This window comes from Ictidomys tridecemlineatus, chromosome 15 (assembly GCF_052094955.1).
Source record: "Ictidomys tridecemlineatus isolate mIctTri1 chromosome 15, mIctTri1.hap1, whole genome shotgun sequence".
NCBI lineage: Eukaryota > Metazoa > Chordata > Mammalia > Rodentia > Sciuridae > Ictidomys > Ictidomys tridecemlineatus.
Window position 1 is genome coordinate 496,380 of NC_135491.1, and position 19,170 is coordinate 515,549.

The 19,170-nt window shown below is 48.9% G+C and overlaps 1 long non-coding RNA gene across 2 annotated transcripts; it reads left to right on the forward strand.

Moving 5' to 3' along the window:
* Positions 1 to 2,224: 2,224 nt before the first annotated feature.
* LOC144370994 (uncharacterized) lies at positions 2,225 to 8,461 on the forward strand. Of its 2 annotated transcripts, XR_013431142.1 has the most exons (3): positions 2,225 to 6,353; positions 6,753 to 6,797; positions 6,935 to 8,461. It is a non-coding gene; the product is annotated as an uncharacterized LOC144370994 (long non-coding RNA). The 2 variants fall into 2 exon arrangements; XR_013431141.1 differs by having other exon boundaries at positions 2,225 to 6,797.
* Positions 8,462 to 19,170: the final 10,709 nt, after the last annotated feature.

The window sequence follows — 19,170 nt, forward strand, 5'->3', positions numbered from 1 at the left end:
TACGTCTACTAGGTGAGTCCACGCAAGCAGCTCATCCTTGTGATTTATGTGGCACCATCTTGAAACATATTTTATTCCTGGAAGGAACACACTGTGGACTTCAGACTTACACATGAGGGGTATATGGGAGACAGTTGTCGTTCATTACAGACTTTAACTGGAACTTAAAGCCTTACAGTGTAGAGAAACCTTCACAAAGAGATGAAGGCAAGACTTCATTGGTGAAGAACTGCAGAGTTTGTGAAGAGTTCACTTATTAGAAAACCCCCTTAAAGGTGAGGTGGAGCAGAAGAACTTCCAGGCTAGCTTGGGCCATTGCCAACAAAAGATCACCCATAACAAGAGGAAGACAGTCCAGAGAACTGCAAGCAGGGAGATCCTGCATGTTGGACAAATGCATTACAAGTGCAGTGAATGTGGGAAAGCTTTCAGTCGCAAAGATACACTTGTCCAGCACCAGAGGATCCATAGTGGGGAAAAGCCTTATGAGTGCAACGAGTGTGGGAAAGCCTTTAGTCGAAAAGCTACACTGGTCCAGCACCAGAGGATCCACACTGGAGAAAGACCGTATGAGTGCAGTGAATGTGGAAAAGCCTTTAGTCGAAAAGACAATCTTACTCAGCACAAGAGAATCCACACAGGAGAAATGCCTTATAAGTGTGGTGAATGTGGAAAATATTTTAGCCATCACTCTAACCTAATTGTACACCAGAGAGTGCACAACGGAGCAAGGCCTTACAAGTGCAATGATTGTGGGAAAGTCTTCAGACACAAATCCACACTTGTTCAGCATGAAAGCATCCATACAGGGGAAAATCCTTATGATTGCAGTGATTGTGGGAAATCCTTTGGCCACAAATACACTCTTATTAAACATCAGCGAATTCACACTGAGACTAAGCCTTTTGAGTGCACTGAATGTGGCAAGTTCTTTAGTCGAAGCTCTGACTTTATTGCACACCAGAGGGTTCACACAGGGGAAAGGCCTTTTGTGTGCAGTAAATGTGGGAAAGACTTCATCAGGACCTCCCACCTAGTTCGGCATCAGAAAGTGCACACGGGAGAAAGGCCCTACGAGTGCAGTGAGTGTGGGAAGGCCTACAGCTTAAGCTCCCACCTCATTCGGCACCAGAAAATACATGCTGCAGGCAGGCTTTAGCTGAGCTGTTCACACAGCAGGATTTGTCAGTGAGATGTCAGGCCTCACATGAACATTCACACAGAGACACACCTTGTTTGCCAGGTATTCAGCGGCTTTCCAGGTCTGTGTTGCACTTCCTCACCACCTCAAGTTTCTGCCAGAACTCATGCCTGAACTCATCTTAACTGCTCCAGCTTAGTTACCCAACATCTTCAGGGACAGTGGCACTTGTACTCTCTCCAATGCCCAGGGTGAGCCGTGGGACATCTGAGTTCAGAGGGTCCTCGTTCCCTTTTGTGTGTCTAGAGGATGTGAATGTGACCCATCTCTGATGGCTTTCAGATGTTTTCTTTCATGATGGACATTGTTGATCTTACATAAAATCTGGCCTTGAACTCATGGGCTCAAATGATTCTGAGGCCTCAGCCCTCAAGTGGTTGGGATCACAAGCACATGTCACTGTGCCCAGCTTTCACTTGAAATTTCAATGGATGTTTTCAGCCTCCCGAGTCACCTAGCCTGGAAAAGTACTTCCTCATGTTGCTCTGATTTGTAATAATAAAGGCCTTATAATTTAAGCCACCTTTAACCTTGGGGGTCTTTTCATTTTCTAGAATGGATCGAGAACAGAATTAGGCCCTGCCTGTGTGGGGACCTCCAGCTTTCTGTGGGACAAGGTGTGGGTGGAGAAGTTCTCCGTTCAGCTTTGATGTTAATTCTTCCCAATTCATGTTTTTCCATGGGATGAACTTCTAAATATGGGTTTGTAACAAAGGGACACTTGCAGATTGGGATAGTTTTATTCTCTGGTGTCCAGTTTCTCTCTGTAGGGAAAAGACCCTTACTTGTTTTGTTCCTGAATCAGTTCAATCCTTTTGGTCTTTATTTCCTCCTCTTTAGTGGTTCTTGGGTAATTCTTCCACATTCCACTGATGGCTGATGTCCTTCATGTGTCATTTACATTGAAGTTAGTCCTGTGTCCTTTACTCCCTGAAGCACTTCAGGTCTTCCAAACAGCCATTGCCACCCAGGATACCTGTACATAACTTTTTTTTTTTTTTTTTTTTAAAGAGAGCGTGGGAGAGAGGAGAGAGAGAGAGAATTTTTAATATTTATTTTTTAGTTCTTGGCGGACACAACATCTTTGTTGGTATGTGGTGCTGAGGATCGAACCCGGGCCTCACGCATGCAAGGCGAGCGCGCTACCGCTTGAGCCACATCCCCAGCCCACCTGTACATAACTTATGCAGGTGCCACATGTGGACTTGGATAGGAGAACAGGAGCATCAGTAAGTTAGAAAAACACTGGACGTAGCAGCCCAGCCATGAGCTTGGATGAACAAGGACATGCGGAAGAGAAGGGGAAGCCCAAGAGCCACCTCTGCCTGAGCAGTGGTAAGGGCTTGAGTGGGCTCCTCTGCCAGGGTCAGAAGTGGGTGAGGGACAGGAGGGGACAAGCAGGAGTGGCAGCAGGAGTCTGCCTACAGTGTTCCGACTGTCCAGTGCAACACCCTGCCACCTGACCTTTACCTGACTGGGTACTTCCTGACAGAGCCCCATGTACATTGCATGGAGACCCTGCCGCCCCAGGCCACCCACCCTCTTGAGTTCCATACTTTGAAGGCCCCATGTACCTCCCACATGCTGCTCCCTGCCTAGGTGACTCGTTCCCAGGTGCCCTTCCCCATTCTGGCCTCTGTGCCCATCTAATGCTGCCTGCCCTGTGTTCTGTAGAATCAGGGTAGATGGCGCGTGTTACTAAGAAATACCTGGGGCTGGCCCACACCAGCTGCCCAGGATCACTACAAACTGGTCTGGAGAAGTGGCTCCGGGGCAGAGATGGACAGCCGATGCCAGGCAGCCAGAGCAGGAGAGAGCCGCACTGGGCCCCTTGACCTGGGGAGACCTCTAGGAGGCCTGTCTCTGCCCATGGCTCCAAGGCCATCCCTGTGCGACAGTAAATGAACCTCAGGTTGCCTGGTTATAGCAGCTAAAGTGATAGTGATGTCACAATGCTCACTCCCGCTAAGAATTTGAACCTGGCAGGGTCCAGGCCTAGAGAACTGGCCAGGTTTTGGGCCAGAACCTGGAGCCCTGGTGGAGGTCCACACACGAGAGGCCCCGGTAGCTGAGCGAAAGAAGCAGGGATGTTGGTCTGAGGAAGGACAGGTGCAGGCCATCTTTGGGGTGAGCCTCGCATTCCTGGTGGCAGGACTGGGGCTGCGGGATAGCTCTGCGGGGCAGCGAGGGACTCCCCAGACAGGAGCGCCTGGACAGCAGGGCCAGCCAGGTGCGGGAGCAGGTGGCCAAGCCTCGCGGGGCGGCAAAGCGCATGCTCCTGCCGGCCCTTCCCCCCCAGGAGCCCTGGCAGAGCCCACCGCTGCCACTTGCCCTGTCCTGCCACCTGCCCTGTCCTGTGGAGCCGGGCCCCACGGCTCCTCTTGGGAGGCACCGCTTCAGTAAGGTTTTCAATTCATGCCGAATTTCCTTCCTTTTGATGCTCTGCTTCCTAGTGCTGGTGCTGTGTGGCTGACTTCTCCCTGCGTTTTCCTTTTGTATGTCGCATGTCAGTCCCCTTCGTGGTACGTTCTCTTAGAACACATGCGTCATGACTGTGGTGCTGGGGATGGAACCCAGATCCTGGTGAACGCCAGACAAGCACTCTACCACTGAGCTACGTCCCCAGCCCTAAAACAGCTGCTTTTCTGATGGCATTTCCGAAATCACTTTTCCTATAAATACAGGAAAACGAGCCAGGTGACAGTGCTGTGCCATGCATTAGCCTCAAGTTTACTGTGGCTGCTTACATTCAATGTAATGATCAATGCTTCATTTGAACTGAACACTTCCAGGTAACGATAAAATTATAAATAATGTATGTAGATTAATAGTAAAACAAAACTAATTTATTTACCAGCTCCTGCCCGAAGAAGGACGTGTTTTATGATTTTGTGTGATCCCCATCTACCCATTTCTGTTCCCTAGATATCCTGCTCTTCTTATTTTTTATGATCAATTTCTTGCCTTTCTTTTTTTTCCCTCAATACTGATGACTGAACCCAGGGGTGCTCTACACTGAGCCAAATCCCCAACCCTTTTATTTTTTATTTTGAGACAAGGCCTCACTAAATTGCTGAGGCTGGTCTTGAACTTGCAATCCTCCTGCCTGGGCCTCCCAAGTCACTGGGGTTATAGGTGTGGCCATAGCGCCTGGTTCTTTCTGTTCTTTAGATGATTATATTAAAATCACCAAAACTAAGCCCACAGCTGGCGCACATCTCTAATCCCTGTGACTCAGGAGGCTGAGGCAAGAGGATCGTAAGTTCAAAGTCAGCCTTAACAATGGTGAGGCGCTACAGTGAGACTCTGTCTGTAAATAATATAAAAAATTGGACTGGGGATGTGGCTCAGTGGTTGAGTGCCCTAAGTTCAAACCCTGGTACAAAAAAAAAAAAATATCACTAAAACTAGATTGAATTGTTGTGTATACAACACACATAAGTGGGTACTTTATATTTTCTGAATCTTGGTTTTATTAATATCAAACTTGTGAGATCTTGGACAAATCCATTGATGATGTTCTGGGGACAACAGAAGATGAATGGAAGCACACAGAGCAGTCTATCTAGGCACTGAAGCTACTTGTGTTTTGGTTTGATTTTTTTTTTTAAGTTCAACTTTCGGAAGTGTATCTCTGAGATTAGTTGGAAGTATAAACAAGCTAGAAGGGAAAATGTCCTGTTGACAGCATTTAAAATCATGAACTCAGAAGCAGCACACAGTGTGGCTCCATGCGACGGGTGTGTGGAGCATGCTGTTCATAATGTGATTTCAGTGGAAAAGTGGGGTGCAGTGCCATGTGAGTGTTTGCACATGTGGAGTAAAGACTAATAAGGGGGGAATCAGTTAAACTGGGGCAATTTTAGCTGGATACATTCTTTTAGAAATTGCGTTGTGTATTTAATCATACTGTGTATATAAAATTTATCATAATGAAAACAGAAGTGCCTTTGATACTAAACTGCTATTTAGGAATAAAAGATCAATATTCCCCATTTTCACTCCATCTACATGGGTTTTCCATAGGACAATGACTTTTCTCCCACAAAGGCTTTGGCATCGTTAATGGAAATTCTGCCGTGAGAAGCCTGAGTTCAGAGGGCAGCCAGCTGCCTGACCGAGGTGCCCCCCCTGGAAGTGAGCGCCTTTCTCTTCCACCTTGGGGGCGGTGTGTCCACGGTTCTCTGGTCTCCACTGGGGTTTGTTCTAATCAGGTAAGTCTGTAGACACAGAAATAGCTGTGAGGAAGTTCTGCGTGCACAGATCCCAAGAAGAAAGCCCAGGCAGCCTGGGCGAGGAAGGCACTGGAGCAGAGGAAGGCACTGGAGCAGAGGTAGCAGGGGACAGCCTTCCTGGGTGGGAAGGAGCGCAGCAGGCAAGGCAGGGGAGCAGCCAGGTTGGCCGCAGGCTTGGGATTCGCTGTTTTGAATCTTCTCCATGGACTCCAGGCTTAGGGACTGTCCCAGCTGAGCAGGGGTGGTGAGATGATGGCCTGACACCAAGAGTCTTGAGAATCCCTGGCCTAGATAGAGATTTCCCCACGTGAGTCAGAACAGGGACAAGAACTTGTCAGGGAGACCAACGGTGCTTGACAGTAGCATTGTCGTGGCTCCCCAGCCGGAAGCAGCCGGAGAGCTCAACAGCAGGAAGCTGACAAGTTGCCATAGGATCCTCAACAGCTATGGAAACAGGCGAGATGTGCAACAGCCGGTGAGTCTCCGGCATTTACTGTGCCCCCGACTAAGCAGAGCCCACAAGACAGTGTCCCGATTCCATCACACAGGAAGTGTTCGGCCAGGGACCCAGATTCTAGCTACGCACTGGGACTTACGCACTATAAAGAAAGCTACAGGAAAACCCGGTAAATGCTGTGTTAAAAAGAGAATCGTGGGGTCTCTCCTGTGCCTCTGGAGGCCACTTGAGATGCACAGTGCCGAACAACCTCTCTCTGGCCACCAGGTGAAAATTTAAGAAAAAAATTGCGTCCTTTATTTTCCAGTATTGAGTATTGATTTTCCAATATTTGAGTACTTGAGTCCAACAGCTGCCAGAGTCTGTGGGACGCTTGCTGCTGTGGCAGACAGGGTCCGGGGGTCATAAACCCACCTGGCTTTGCCTTCATTTCAAGGCACAAGAGTCAGCACACTCTCAGGTAATTTGGTGTTGGTATCGTAGAATTCAGTGTTGTGGGAGGCCAACCTTACAGGTGACTGAGTTACACTCCCCAGCTAGGTGCTGAGGCGCTCAGTCACAGAAATGGGTGTGTCTTGCTACAGCCCCATGGGTGAAGCTATGCTCACCTGTTCCTTTGTAATATAACCCCTTGCCCTGTTTAGGATAGAATCTCCCATGGAAGTGCCTTGTGTGTGTCCCCTCCTCTTACTGTGCCCTTGGGTGTGGCCTACCCAGGTGTCAGTCAACCTGCTGACAGTGGACATCATGAAGACAGACTCAGCCCCCTGAAACCTGACCCCTTGCCTCATTTGAATAGCTTCTCCTCAATAAAAGGGGTCAGCGCGTGTGTGTGCTCTCTCTCTCTCTCTTTCTGCAGACTCTTAAGGTCAGAGGAGCCGTCACAGCGACCTGAGAGAAAAAGGTATTTGTGTCTCTTGTGTGGTTATTTCGTGCAGCCTAGTCAGCCCAGTTTAACTAGAGAGACCCCTGAGCCTTTTAGTCGCGAGAACAGAAACCCGGCACAGTGTCTCTTCACAGTCCATTTTTATATAAATTCAGACACCATAAAATGTACAATTCAAGTGAGCGTTCCTGGAGCTGTCCCCACCAGGCTGCACCGACGCAGCCCCGCCCAGCCCCCTCCTGGCAGTCAGTCTCCTCCCAGACCCGGAGGAACCAGGATGGTTGCCCACCGCTGGAGTGCGCTCTCAGGTAAGGACCCTTCCCCAACCTGCGCTTTGAAGGTCACTCCCCGTGGTCAGCCTTCTTTCACTGTAGGTGTCGCATTTGCTTCTTGTCACACTCATGCTTAGATCTGCGGGCTCCACCCTCATGAGATCAGTGTCCTAAAATGTCTGCTCCCCTGTCACCCGAGGACACGCCCTGACCCACGCTGGACTGTGGTGGTGATCTTGGACTCTGGTCCACACACCTGAGAGCAGGGTCTGTGGTTCAGGAGGGCCCAGCTCCCACGGGCTAAGATGGGGGTCTGTCACACTGTCCCGTAATGGCCTCATTGACCTAGAAGAGTACTTTGAAAAGTCGGCCCCACCCTCTGTCTCTGAAGGACCCCTTTTGTCACATCAGGTGTCCCAACAGGTATGATCTCATCCTAAGCTCAACACAGGTCCCCTGGCCCGTGCTCCTGATTCTGTGCTGATCTGCGGTGTCACCCACGGGTTTTACCCTCATTTCGGAGGGCAAGGCTGCAGTCTGCAGGGGTCTCCTCCCTTCTGGGGCCCAGGACAGCAGGAGCTGAGTGCACACAGTGGGGGGCCCTCCCTGAGGCTGAGGCTGGCTGGGGGGAGCGCATGGTGAGATGCCCCTGAGCCCCCTTCCCAGGCTCTGGCCCACGGTTGATGGTGTTCCCTCCCAGCAAGCCCCTGACCGTCCCAGGACTCACCAGCTCTCCATTTCCCAGGGCAGACTCAGGGTGCTCACTGGGAAGCTGTCACTTCTCCCAGAATGTAGAGAGAATTGTGAGGACCGTTTCCACAGAGTTGAGGACACTCACGGGGTGTGCCTATTACATCTATGCCTGGGTTTAGAGGGGGATGACAGTTTCTTTCTCTGTCAGATGCACCAGTGCCGGTGGCAGAGCAAGACGCTATTTTTCTTTCTCAGAGGACAGGAGCACCAGGAGGCCATTTACATAGTTACGTGCACAAGAAGCAGAAAAATCAGAGACCTGTGGTTTCCATTTCAGAAGATCCTGCTGAGGTCTCCCTGACCAGTGAATTCACCCAGTGTCACCCAGACCTTAGCACCCACATCTCTGCTGCTTCCACAGTCCCTCTGGGCTTACCCAGAGTCTGGGCACCTTACAGAAGTGTCACATTTTTATTCGCCTGTCAGTTAGCAAACCACAGTACAATGGAGGATGTCATCTCTAGAGGAAGCACACTGTTCACAAGATGTGTATTATCTCCACTCCGTACCTGGTATTTTCAGACAGATGCAATAATGTTGGCTATTTCTAGGAATCAATAATTACACTTCATTTCATTCCAACTACATTAAGGATCTTCTCTTGCCATCCTAACATGGAGACACTCGAGCATTCAGTAAATTCAACTTTAAAGTAAATTTGCTCTTTGGTGTCTTCTTATCATTGTTATATTTGATATTTACATTTTGTGCATGTATAATACAGGCCTGTGGAACTTTTTAAATTTTTATTTGTTAAATATGACAGTAGAATGCATTGCAATTCATATTCACATGTATAGAGCACAATCTTTCATATCTCTGATTGTACACAAAGTAGCGTCACCCATTTGGGTCTTCATTCATGTACTTAGGGTAATGATGTCCACCTCATTCCACCGTCCTTTGTATCCCATGTCCCCTCCTTTCCCCTCTCTCCCCTTTGCCCTATCTAGAGTTCACCTAATCCTCCCATGAACCCCTAAGTACATTATGAACCAGCATTCTTAAATCAGAGAAAACTTTCAGCATTTGGTTTTTGGGGATCAGCTAACTTTACTTTATCTTCTCCAACTCCATCCATTTACCTGCAAATGCCATGATTTTATTCTCTTTTATTGCTGAATAATATTTGTGTGTGTGTGTGTGTGTGTGTGTGTGTGTGATATTTTCTTTATCCATTCATCTACTGAAGAACACCTAGTTTGGCTCCACAGTTTAGCTATTGTGAATTTTGCTGCTATAAACATTGATGTGGCTGTGTCCCTGTAGTCTGCTGTTTTTAAGTCCTTTGGGTATAGTCCGAGGAGAGGGATAGCTGGGTCAAATGGTGGTTCCGTTCCCAGTTTTCCAAGGAATCTCCATACTGATTTCCATGTTGGCTGCACCAATTTGCAGTCCCACCAGCTGTGTAAGAACGTACCTTTTCCCCACCTCGTCACCAACACTTGTTGTTTGTCTCCATAATAGCTGCCATTCTGACTGGAGTGAGGTGAAATCTTAGGGTAGTCTTGATTTGAATTTCTCTAATTGCTAAAGATGATGAGCATTTTTCACGTATTTGTTGGCTGATGAGGCCTGTAGAACTTTTAACAGGAAATTAAACAGCAGGAGAGCAGAACTGAAGAGAGACTGAGAGACAATGGCAAGTTGAACCATCTTGCAACGTTAGATTGAGATGAGGAGTGTGAAGAGGGGAACTGACAGCTGACCTTCACGTGTGCAGGTGGTCACTGTGCTCCTTGGAGCTGGACAGCTTGGGCTCTGCCGAGTTCTGGCCTTTGGCCAGCGCTAGGCCTGGGATTCTTCAGCATCTAGGGACCCAGGGAGCTTCATCTGAAGGAGGTCTCGCGCTCTGAGCCTCATTCAGGGCTGCTGTGAAATTCAAGTCGGGGACTGTTGGTCCAGCACTGGGGAAAGTGCCAGCCCTCAGCCAGCTGCACTCCAGACAGCAGGGCACTCTGGCCAGGAAGCTTGCTGTGCAGGACAGGCCTCGATGTTGCTGGGAGCCGTGGAGGGGACCCATGGAGAAGGTCACCCTGTGTTTGTATCAGGGGCCCGCTGGCCCTGGGACTGAGGGACATTCCCAGGACCAGGATGAATGGCCTCCAGAGATGTGGCCCTCTTCCTGTCCCAGACTGGACTGGGCACCTTGGCAATGCTGCCTTCCTCTACCACGTTGTCCTCAGCGACTTCACTGGGAGCAGGGTGAAGCCCACGACGTGAGTCTCAGAAACCTGGCCTGGGCCAACCATGGCTCCCCTCTGTAAGGGAGCCCCCCTTTACAGAGGCGGCTTTTGGCCTGGGCCACTCCCTGGACGACGTCGCTTGTAGACTTGTTCCTACTTCCACAGAGTCACCAGGGGTATGGCTTGGCTCCATGTGCCTCTTGAGTGTCTTTCAGGCCACCACCATCACCCCAGTAACTCCAAGTGGGCACAGCTCAAGGTCGGAGTCCCCACGGTCATCCGTCCCTCCCTGTGCCTGTGCTGGGTCCTGCACAGCTGGGAAATATCCTCAAACCTGTCAAAGTGATGACACGGGCTGGAGACATCTCCCTGGGGTGAGGGATCTGGGTCATTGTGTCATCCAACGTCCCGGGAGACGGTGTGTGTGTGATGTCAGCCCTCTCTGCCCCACCGATGTCCTGTGTTTGGGACTCGTGATGTGGGCCAGTGGCACAAGAAGAGGGCCCCCCCCCAGTGCCTCTCCGAGGTCCTCCCCTGAGAGCCGGCCACCCACGGCACCCTTGCCCTCCCGTACAGGACCTCCGCCATCTTAACCACCACGTGCCCTCCAGGACGGAGCCACGAGGTGGTGGTGGACATCCGTGTGGCAGTGGTTGCCGTGTCCCAGCCTCCTGCCCCTCTCTGCTCCTCAGCCAGGACACAGGTTCCCAGGCTCTGCTCTGCTTGCTGGTGTCAGGTGACAGCTGCCCTCACATGGTCAGGGAGCTCCAGAGGTCCTGCTCCTGACCACCCTCCATTGCTTGTTTCTTTCCAGTTGTCAGATGGTGGCCTGCTCCGAGTACGCACTCCCCTCGTCATACGCCCACCATCGAGGGCCCCATCTGTCACCGACCTTCACAGCACCTAAGGCGTACCACATGCTGTAATGCTCTCCGTGTCCTTGGAGAATGTCACAGTGCTGCGAGAGCTAAGCGTGCAGGCTCTGTGGATGGCAGCAGTTGAGAGCTTCCATGGGGCTGGGTGTCCATCAAAGCTGTCCTCTGCAGACCCAGGTGAGCCAGCCTGGGCCTGCAACTAGAGCACCGTCCTGGAGGTAGAACCAGGGCCAGGGCCCTTCAGCAAACAGGAGCAAGTGGGGCCGAGAGGATGTGGAATCAGCATCCTGTGGAGCTCACCTGTGCCAGGGTTGGACACTGCATGGAATTTGGTATCAGAGATCACTCCTCAAACCCTAGAGGCCGGGGCCAACATCCAAAGGGCACAGTGTTGGGCTGCAGTAACATTGCTGGATCACACTTAGAAGAGCTCGGAGTAAAGGGGAGAAATAATCAGTAAGCACCAGGAGACCTTGAGGCGCAGTCACGGGAGCAGTGGTGTGGACAAGGCTGGGTGTGGCACAGCAACAGCAGGGGTCATGGGCCTTGAGAGGGGCCAGCCTGAGGTCAGACACGAGGGAAACTAAGGCGTCCATCAGGAGGAAAATCTGGTGGCCGCGGTGTTTCTTCCTTCGGGAAATTTGACTTTTGGGGGAATTTAGGGGTATTTAATAACTGGAGGTAGAAACATTTTAGCAGGAAAGATCATGAATCATTTTCATTGCTTGGGGACTGTGGTACTTGTGGAATGTTTTAGGCATAAAACTGGACAAACTTGCTGGGCACAGTGGCACACAGCTGGCATCCCAGCACCTCAGGAGGCTGAGGCAGGGGGATCTTGAGTTCAATGTCAGCCTCAGCAACTTAGAGAGGCCCTAAGCAACTAAGCTAGACCTGTCTGTAAATTAAATACACACAAAAAGGCTGGGGATGGTGTGGCTCAATGGGTAAGCGACCTCTGGGTTCAATGTCCCTCCCTACAAAAAGAACCGGACAGGTTAAAAGGAGAAATGAGCAAATAGAGTTCAATGGAGAGATTTTAATTTAAATTGTTCAGATTCACTTGATCAATAAACATGAACAAAACCATCAGCATTTCCAACCCAATGCAGATGACTCTCAGATACATAGTACAGGCATTTCTGATGTCATTAAAAGTATTTAAGAAAATACACTATATATCAGGCAATGCGCTAAATTCCACCAATAAAATTCAGTTGATCATTAACATAATGCCATGAAACAAATTCTGAAATGTCAGTTCTGAAGGAAGCTTGTCGTAGTGAGTACGTTATTGGAGGACATCAGAGCAGTTTTCTCAAGTTTATATACTACAAACCCTGAAGGAAATATCAAAGGAGGTAGCCATGGACTAACCTGCTAGAGAGGAATGAAATTTGAAAACCAAACGTATACATAAAGCAGAAAAACGGGTCTGAGGGCAGGAAAACAGAAAGGAGCCGTGGACAGAACTGGGGACCCTGGGGGGGGGCTTGGGGAGCAGGGCAGGAAGAGGGGGCAGGCACGTCTCTGGCCTGCTCCCTAGGCGCGGGTGACCATGACCTCGAAATCCACACCGGGTGACCCTGGCCAGTCTGGCCAGGGCTGAGACCGCAGGGAGCCGGGCACCATTCTGACCAGGACTGGACATTGGCACTGTTGTCTACACTGCCAGGAAAGGCCAATCCCCAGTAAAAGCCAGATGGCAGCCTCTGTTCCCAGCAGGCCTAGCCTTGCCTGGAGCCTCTCACGGCATTGCCAAGCCTCCCGGGAGGGAGGCCGAGTCACCGGCCTCTGCCCTGGCACCCGCTGCCCCAGGGCTGTGGCCTCCTCTGCTACGGGAGAGTCACCATCCTGAAGTCCTTCCCGGGCAGCGTCCCCCCCTCCCCGCACTGGTTAGATGACCCGACTCCAGTCCTGAGGACACAGCAGAGGTCAGACCAGTGTTCCCAAACCTTCAGCGATGAGTATCCACCCTGCTCTCGAGGGTGTGCATCCCGTGCGACATAAATAAGGCGTATCCATGATCAAAGTCACACAGGCAGCTTGGAGGGGTTGGAGGCTTTTGATTATCATTATTAAAGCCGTTATTTGTTGTCTCACTGCAAAGGAAAAATGCGTATTAATGTGAGACAGACTATTCCACCCTAGTTCTGCACCGTGGACCATTCACCCTGGTCATTTGTCGCTTTGGACTTTCTTGCTTATTTGAAGTGATCTGCCTTTATGTTCATTTCTTTTGGTGTTAAAGATAGTTCTTATGTACAAATCTGATACAAATATTCCATAAAGCATTTAGCTATTGGCTCTTAATAAATTAATAAATAAGAAAGGAAGGAAATTTGGAAGGGGGCTAAAATTGCCAAGTTCGATTTTCTTCACCAATAATGAATTCTCACCTCACTATTATCTGTCCTGTATACAAAATGTTTTGTTTCCATATCTAATAATTCAAAATTTCTGAGTAATTTTATTTCTTTAAGTTGTTTGTATACCAGGGACTGAAGCTAAGGATGCTCTGCTGTTGAGCTACATCCCCAAATCTTTATATTTTTTGAGACAGGTTGCTAAGTTGCTGAGAGTCTCACTAAGTTGCTGAGGCTAGCCTCTAACTTGTGATCCTCCTGCCTCAGCCTCCCCAGTCACTGGGATTACAAGAGAGTGCTATTTCTCCAGGGCTTTTCAGATTTAAAAAAAAAAATGATTCTCTAGCTTAGAGGTGGGAGATCAACCCACTACCAAATGTGGATGCTAATGCCACACCTGATTTGCTTTCACTGCCAGCAAACATGATAAACCAAGTCCTTTCAGGCTGAGAGGCCCTGCCCATCTGGTTGACCGCAGCCTGGACAGCTAGTCCGCAGCCAATGCCTGCTCCTGCTAACTGCAGCTCTGCATCGAGGTGACTCACACCTGAGAATGTGGAGCCACCTGAGAAACAGGGGGTCTCTGACCTGGGCACCAGAGTGACGTGTGACAACAGGGGCAGGGGCCCTCGGCTGCTGACCCTGAGACCCCCAAGAGTCCTTTAGAAGCACAGGGTCCCTCCGCGGGGCTGCTGCCCACTCCCCAGCACTGCCCAGTGGAGCTGCCTCCCCCGAGGCCAGGCCTTCCCGTGGAGACTCCCTGATGGCCACCCGAGGAGCAGGCGGGAGCTAATGCTCTTGCCAGATTGAAAGCACCCAGAGGGACTCAAGTGCTCAGCCAGTGCCTGATGCCCCCGGGGCTGCGGCTGCTTTGTCCTGACGTGGACGTGGGGTGCAGAATGGAAAGGCCCTCCCGCTGCTGTGCCCATCTGAGCTCCCGCCACTCAAGGCGCACCCTCGGGTGGCAGGCGTGTCTCACTTCCCCCCGACCGCGGTGACCCTGGCCCAGGTCGTCAGTGAGGATCAGGAGCAGCCCGTGGAACAGTCCCCAGCAGGTCAGCAGCTGCGCCATTTTATTGGCAGTGCCAAGCCGTCAGAGGACACATCTCTTCAACCCCAGAGAGGGTCCCCAGGACACTGCTCCTGGGCTGCGCGTGAAGTCCCTAAGGACGAAGACACAGGCAAGAGAAAGGCCACAGACCAGGGGGAGAGCAGCCAGCGATTTCCTGGCCAGCGCAGGCCTGTGGACAGGGGAGCTTTCCAGGGGGCCCGCAGTAGGAAATGGCAGGGCCTCTGTGGGGACATTGTCTTACTATTGGGTAAAGCAAAGGTTAAAAGGCTCAGAAACTGGGTGAGAACCAGAGGTGCACCCAGTCAAGCCTGCCATGTTCTGTGACAGCCAAAAACGGGAAGCCAAGAGGACCTTGCCCCGAGCTGAGACCTGGCCACCAAGGCTGCTTCGCCCCACCCCTCTGGCTCCAGGGAAGACCATGAGGAGACTGAGGTCCCTTTCCTTGGAGGGCACCAGGGCCACTGTCACCATGTAACTTGTGATGAGGGCCGACAGCAGCCATGTTTGGACAATCTCCGGCCTTGAGGACAGAAAAGTCAGTCTGGTGGTGAGAAGAGCCCATGAGTGTGGTTACCGATCACCACTACTGCACCCAGACACCTCCAGGTGCAAAAGAGATCGCTGTCACCCTGAGGGGGAACTGTGGGGGCCGACCCACGCACCCGTAGTTCTTTGAAAAAAATAAATAAAATTGACAGACCCTTAGCTAACAAACAGAAGGGGAGAGAGAACTCAAATTATCAGCATACGTGATAAAAAAGAAGTTATATCATAACAGACACTACAGAAATACAGAGAGTAATTAGAAATCATTTTGAAAACTTATACTCCAATAAAATTGAAGACATTAACAAATTTCTTAAGTCATACGATTTGCCCAGATTGAATCAGGAAGATATACCCAAATTAAACAGGCCGATATCAAGTGATGAAATAGAAGACGCCATCAGAAGCCTATCAACCAGAAAAGCCCAGAACTGGATGAATGCACAGCTGAGTTCTACAAGACCTTTAAAGAAGAACTAATACCAATACTCTCCAATATATTTCAAGAAATACAAAAAGAGGCAGCACTTCCAAACTCATTCTATGAGGCCAATATCACCCTGATCCCCAAACCAGTCAAAAACACATCAAAGAAAGAAAACTTTAGACCAATATCTCTAATGAACATAGATGCAAAAATTCTCAATAAAATTCTGGCAAATCGAATACAAAATCATATCAAGAAGATCGTGCAACTTGATCAAGTGGGACTCATCCCAGGTAGGCAAGGTTGGTTCAACACACAGAAATCAATAAATGTAATTCATCACATCAATAGATTCAAAGATAGGAATCATATGATTATCTCAATAGATGCAGAAAAAGCACTTCACAAAATACAGCACCTTTACATGTTCAAAACACTAGAAAAACTAGGGATAACAGGAACATATCTCAACATCATAAAGGCTATCTATGCTAAGCCTCAGGCCAACATCATTCTAAATGGAGAAAAATTAAAGGTATTTTCTCTAAAAACTGGAATGAAACAGGGATGCCCTCTTTCACCACTTCTATTCAACATAGTTGTTGAAACACTGGCCAGAGCAGTTACACAGATGAAAGAAATTAAAGGGATGTGTATAGGAAAAGAAGAACTTAAATTAGCAATATTTGCTGACGATATGATTCTATACCTAGAAGACCCAAAGAGCTCCACCAGAAAACTTCTAGAACTATTAAATGAATTCAGCAAAGAAGCAGGATATAAAATCAACACCCATAGTCAAAGGCATTTCTATATATCAGTGACAAATCCTCAGAAAGGGAAATGAGGAAAACTACCCCATTTACAATGGCCTCAAAAAAATATAAAATACTTGGGAATCAACTTAATGAAAGAGGTAAAAGATGTATACAATGAAACTACAGAACCCTAAAGAAAGAATTCAAAAGACCTTAGAAGATGGAAAGATCTACCTTGCTCTTGGATAGGCAAAATTAATATAATCAAAATGACTATACAATTTAATGCAATTCTGATCAAAATCCCAATGGCACTCCTCATAGAAGTACAAAAAATAATCATGAAATTCATCTGGAAAAATAAGAGACCCAGAATAGCTGAAGAAATCCTTATCAGAAAGAGTGAAGCAGATGGCATCACTATACCAGACCTTAAACTATACTACAGAGCAATAGTAATAAAACCAGCATGGTATTGGCACCAAAACAGACTGGTAGACCAATGGTACAGAATAGAGGACACAGAAACTAACCCACAAAATTACAATTATCTTATATCAGGCAAAGGTGCCAAAAACATGCATTGGAGAAAAGATAGCCTCTTCAACACATGGTGCTGGGAAAACTGGAAATCCATATGCAGCAATATGAGATTAAACCCCTATCTCTCACCATGCACAAAACTCAACTCAAAGTGGACCAAGGATCTAGGAATTAAACCAGAGACTCTGTGCCTAATGGAAGAAAAAGTAGGCCCAAATCTCCATCATGTAGGATTAGGCCTCTACTTCCTTAACAAGATTCCTATAGCACAAGAATTAAAACCAAAAATCAATAAATGGGGTGGATTCAAACTAAGATTTCTTCTCGGCAAAAGAAACAATCTGTGAGGTGAACAGAGAGCCTATATCCTGGGAGCAAATTTTTACCCCTCACACATCAGATAGAGCACTAATCTCTAGGGTATATAAAGAACTCAAAAAGCTAAGCACCAAAAAATCAAATAACCCAATCAACAAATGGGCCAAGGACCTGAACAGACACTTCTCAGAAGAGGATATTCAATCAATCAATCAATATATGAAAAAAATGCTCATCATCTCTAGCAATTAGAGAAATGCAAATAAAATCTACTCTAACATATCACCTCACTCCCATCAGAATGGCAGCTATTATGGAGACAAACAGCAATAAGTGTTGGTGAGGATGTGGGGAAAAGGCACACTCATACACTGCTGGTGGGACTGCAAACTGGTACAGCCAACATGGAAAGCAGTATGGAGATTCGTTAGAAATCTGGGAATGGAACCACCATTTGACCCAGCTATCCCTCTCCTCGGTCTATACCCAAAGGACTTAAAAACAGCATACTACAGGGACTCAGCCACATCGATGTTTATAGCAGCACAATTCACAATAGCTAAACTGTGGAGCCAACCTAGATGCCCTTCAGTAGATGAGTGAATAAAAAATGTGGCATATATACACAATGGAATATTACTCAGCAATAAAAGAGAATAAAATCATGGCATTTGCAGGTAAATGGATGGAGTTGGAGAAGATAATGCTAAGTGAATTCCAAAAAGACAAATGCCGAGTGTTTTCTCTGATATAAGGAGGTTGATTCATAGTGGGGTAGGGAGGAGGAGCACGGGAGGAATAGACGGACTCTAGATAGGGCAGAGGGGTGGGAGGGGAAGGGAGGGGTCAGGGAGTTAGCAATGATGGTGGAATGTGATGGGCATCAGGATCCAAAGTATGTATGAAGATATGAATTGGTGTGAATATACTTTATATACAACATGAGATATGAAACATTGTGGTGTATATGTGTGATATAGAATTGCAATGCATTCCCTGTCATTTACTTTTTTAAAAACCAATTAATAAAAAGACAATTATAAAGCAAGAACTGTCATAGGCAGATCTAAGACCCCATTTTGCTGCCTTCTATAAAAAAACATACAAGAGCTATTTCTGAGCAACTGAAACGGAAGTTGTTTTCTTATTTTAAAAAATTGTCTTTCTGTACTTTGTACCCCACAAATTGTACCCCACTCAGGATGCAGCGGTGGTCGTGGTGAACTACATCCCTGGTTTGAATCCCTTGTGGGTCTCCATGATTTTGAAGTAAATTCTCACCCACCAACCTCCACCCAATGACTGTCCAACACCTGCTTGAACCCAGGACAGTGGTCAACTGAACGGCAAACCTAATGCTTTTTTAGCTTCTGTGATCGCTTGCTTGCTGACTGTAGTCCTGCCTAGAGCCCACAGGTCCCCCTTGTCAATGTTTTAATTTCTATGATGGGTTACCTTGCATGACATAAGCAAGTCACTGAGTTGTGGGTTACAACGTTACTGTCACCTGGTCCTCTCTGCCACACAGAGTGGATGTCGCAAGCCCCGAATGTCCAGGGTGCTCAAGGAATGTGCCACATGTCCCCGAGAGCAGGAGCAGTCTATAGGGTGTGGGGTGAGGAAGGCGTCTGAGGCTGTCTAGATCCACAGAGCCAGCGAGGTGAGTTAGACACCCGCCTACAGGTGGGCGCAGGCGGGATACAGGTGGGATGCAGATGGCATGCCTGTCGGATGGCTGTGGGATGCCTGTGGGATGCCTGTGGGATGGCTGTGGGATGCCTGTGGGATGCAGGTGGGATGCCTGTGGGATGCCTGTGGGATGGCTGTGGGATGCCTGTGGGGTGCCTGTGGGATGCCTGTGGGATGCAGGTGTGATGCAGGTGGGATGTCTGTGGGATGCAGGTGGGATGCCTGTGGGATGCCTGTGGGATGCCTATGGGATGCCTGTGGGATGCCTGTGGGATGCAGGTGGGATGCCTGTGGGATGCAGGTGGGGTGCCTGTGGGATGCCTGTGGGATGCCTATGGGATGCCTGTGGGATGCCTGTGGGATGCCTGTGGGATGCAGGTGGGATGCCTGTGGGATGCAGGTGGGGTGCCTGTGGGATGCCTGTGGGATGCCTGTGGGATGCAGGTGAGATGCCTGTGGGATGCAGGTGAGATGCCTGTGGGATGCCTGTGGGATGCAGGTGGGATGCCTGTGGGATGCCTGTGGGATGCAGGTGGGATGCTTGTGGGATGCAGGTGGGATGCCTGTGGGATGCCTGTGGGATGCA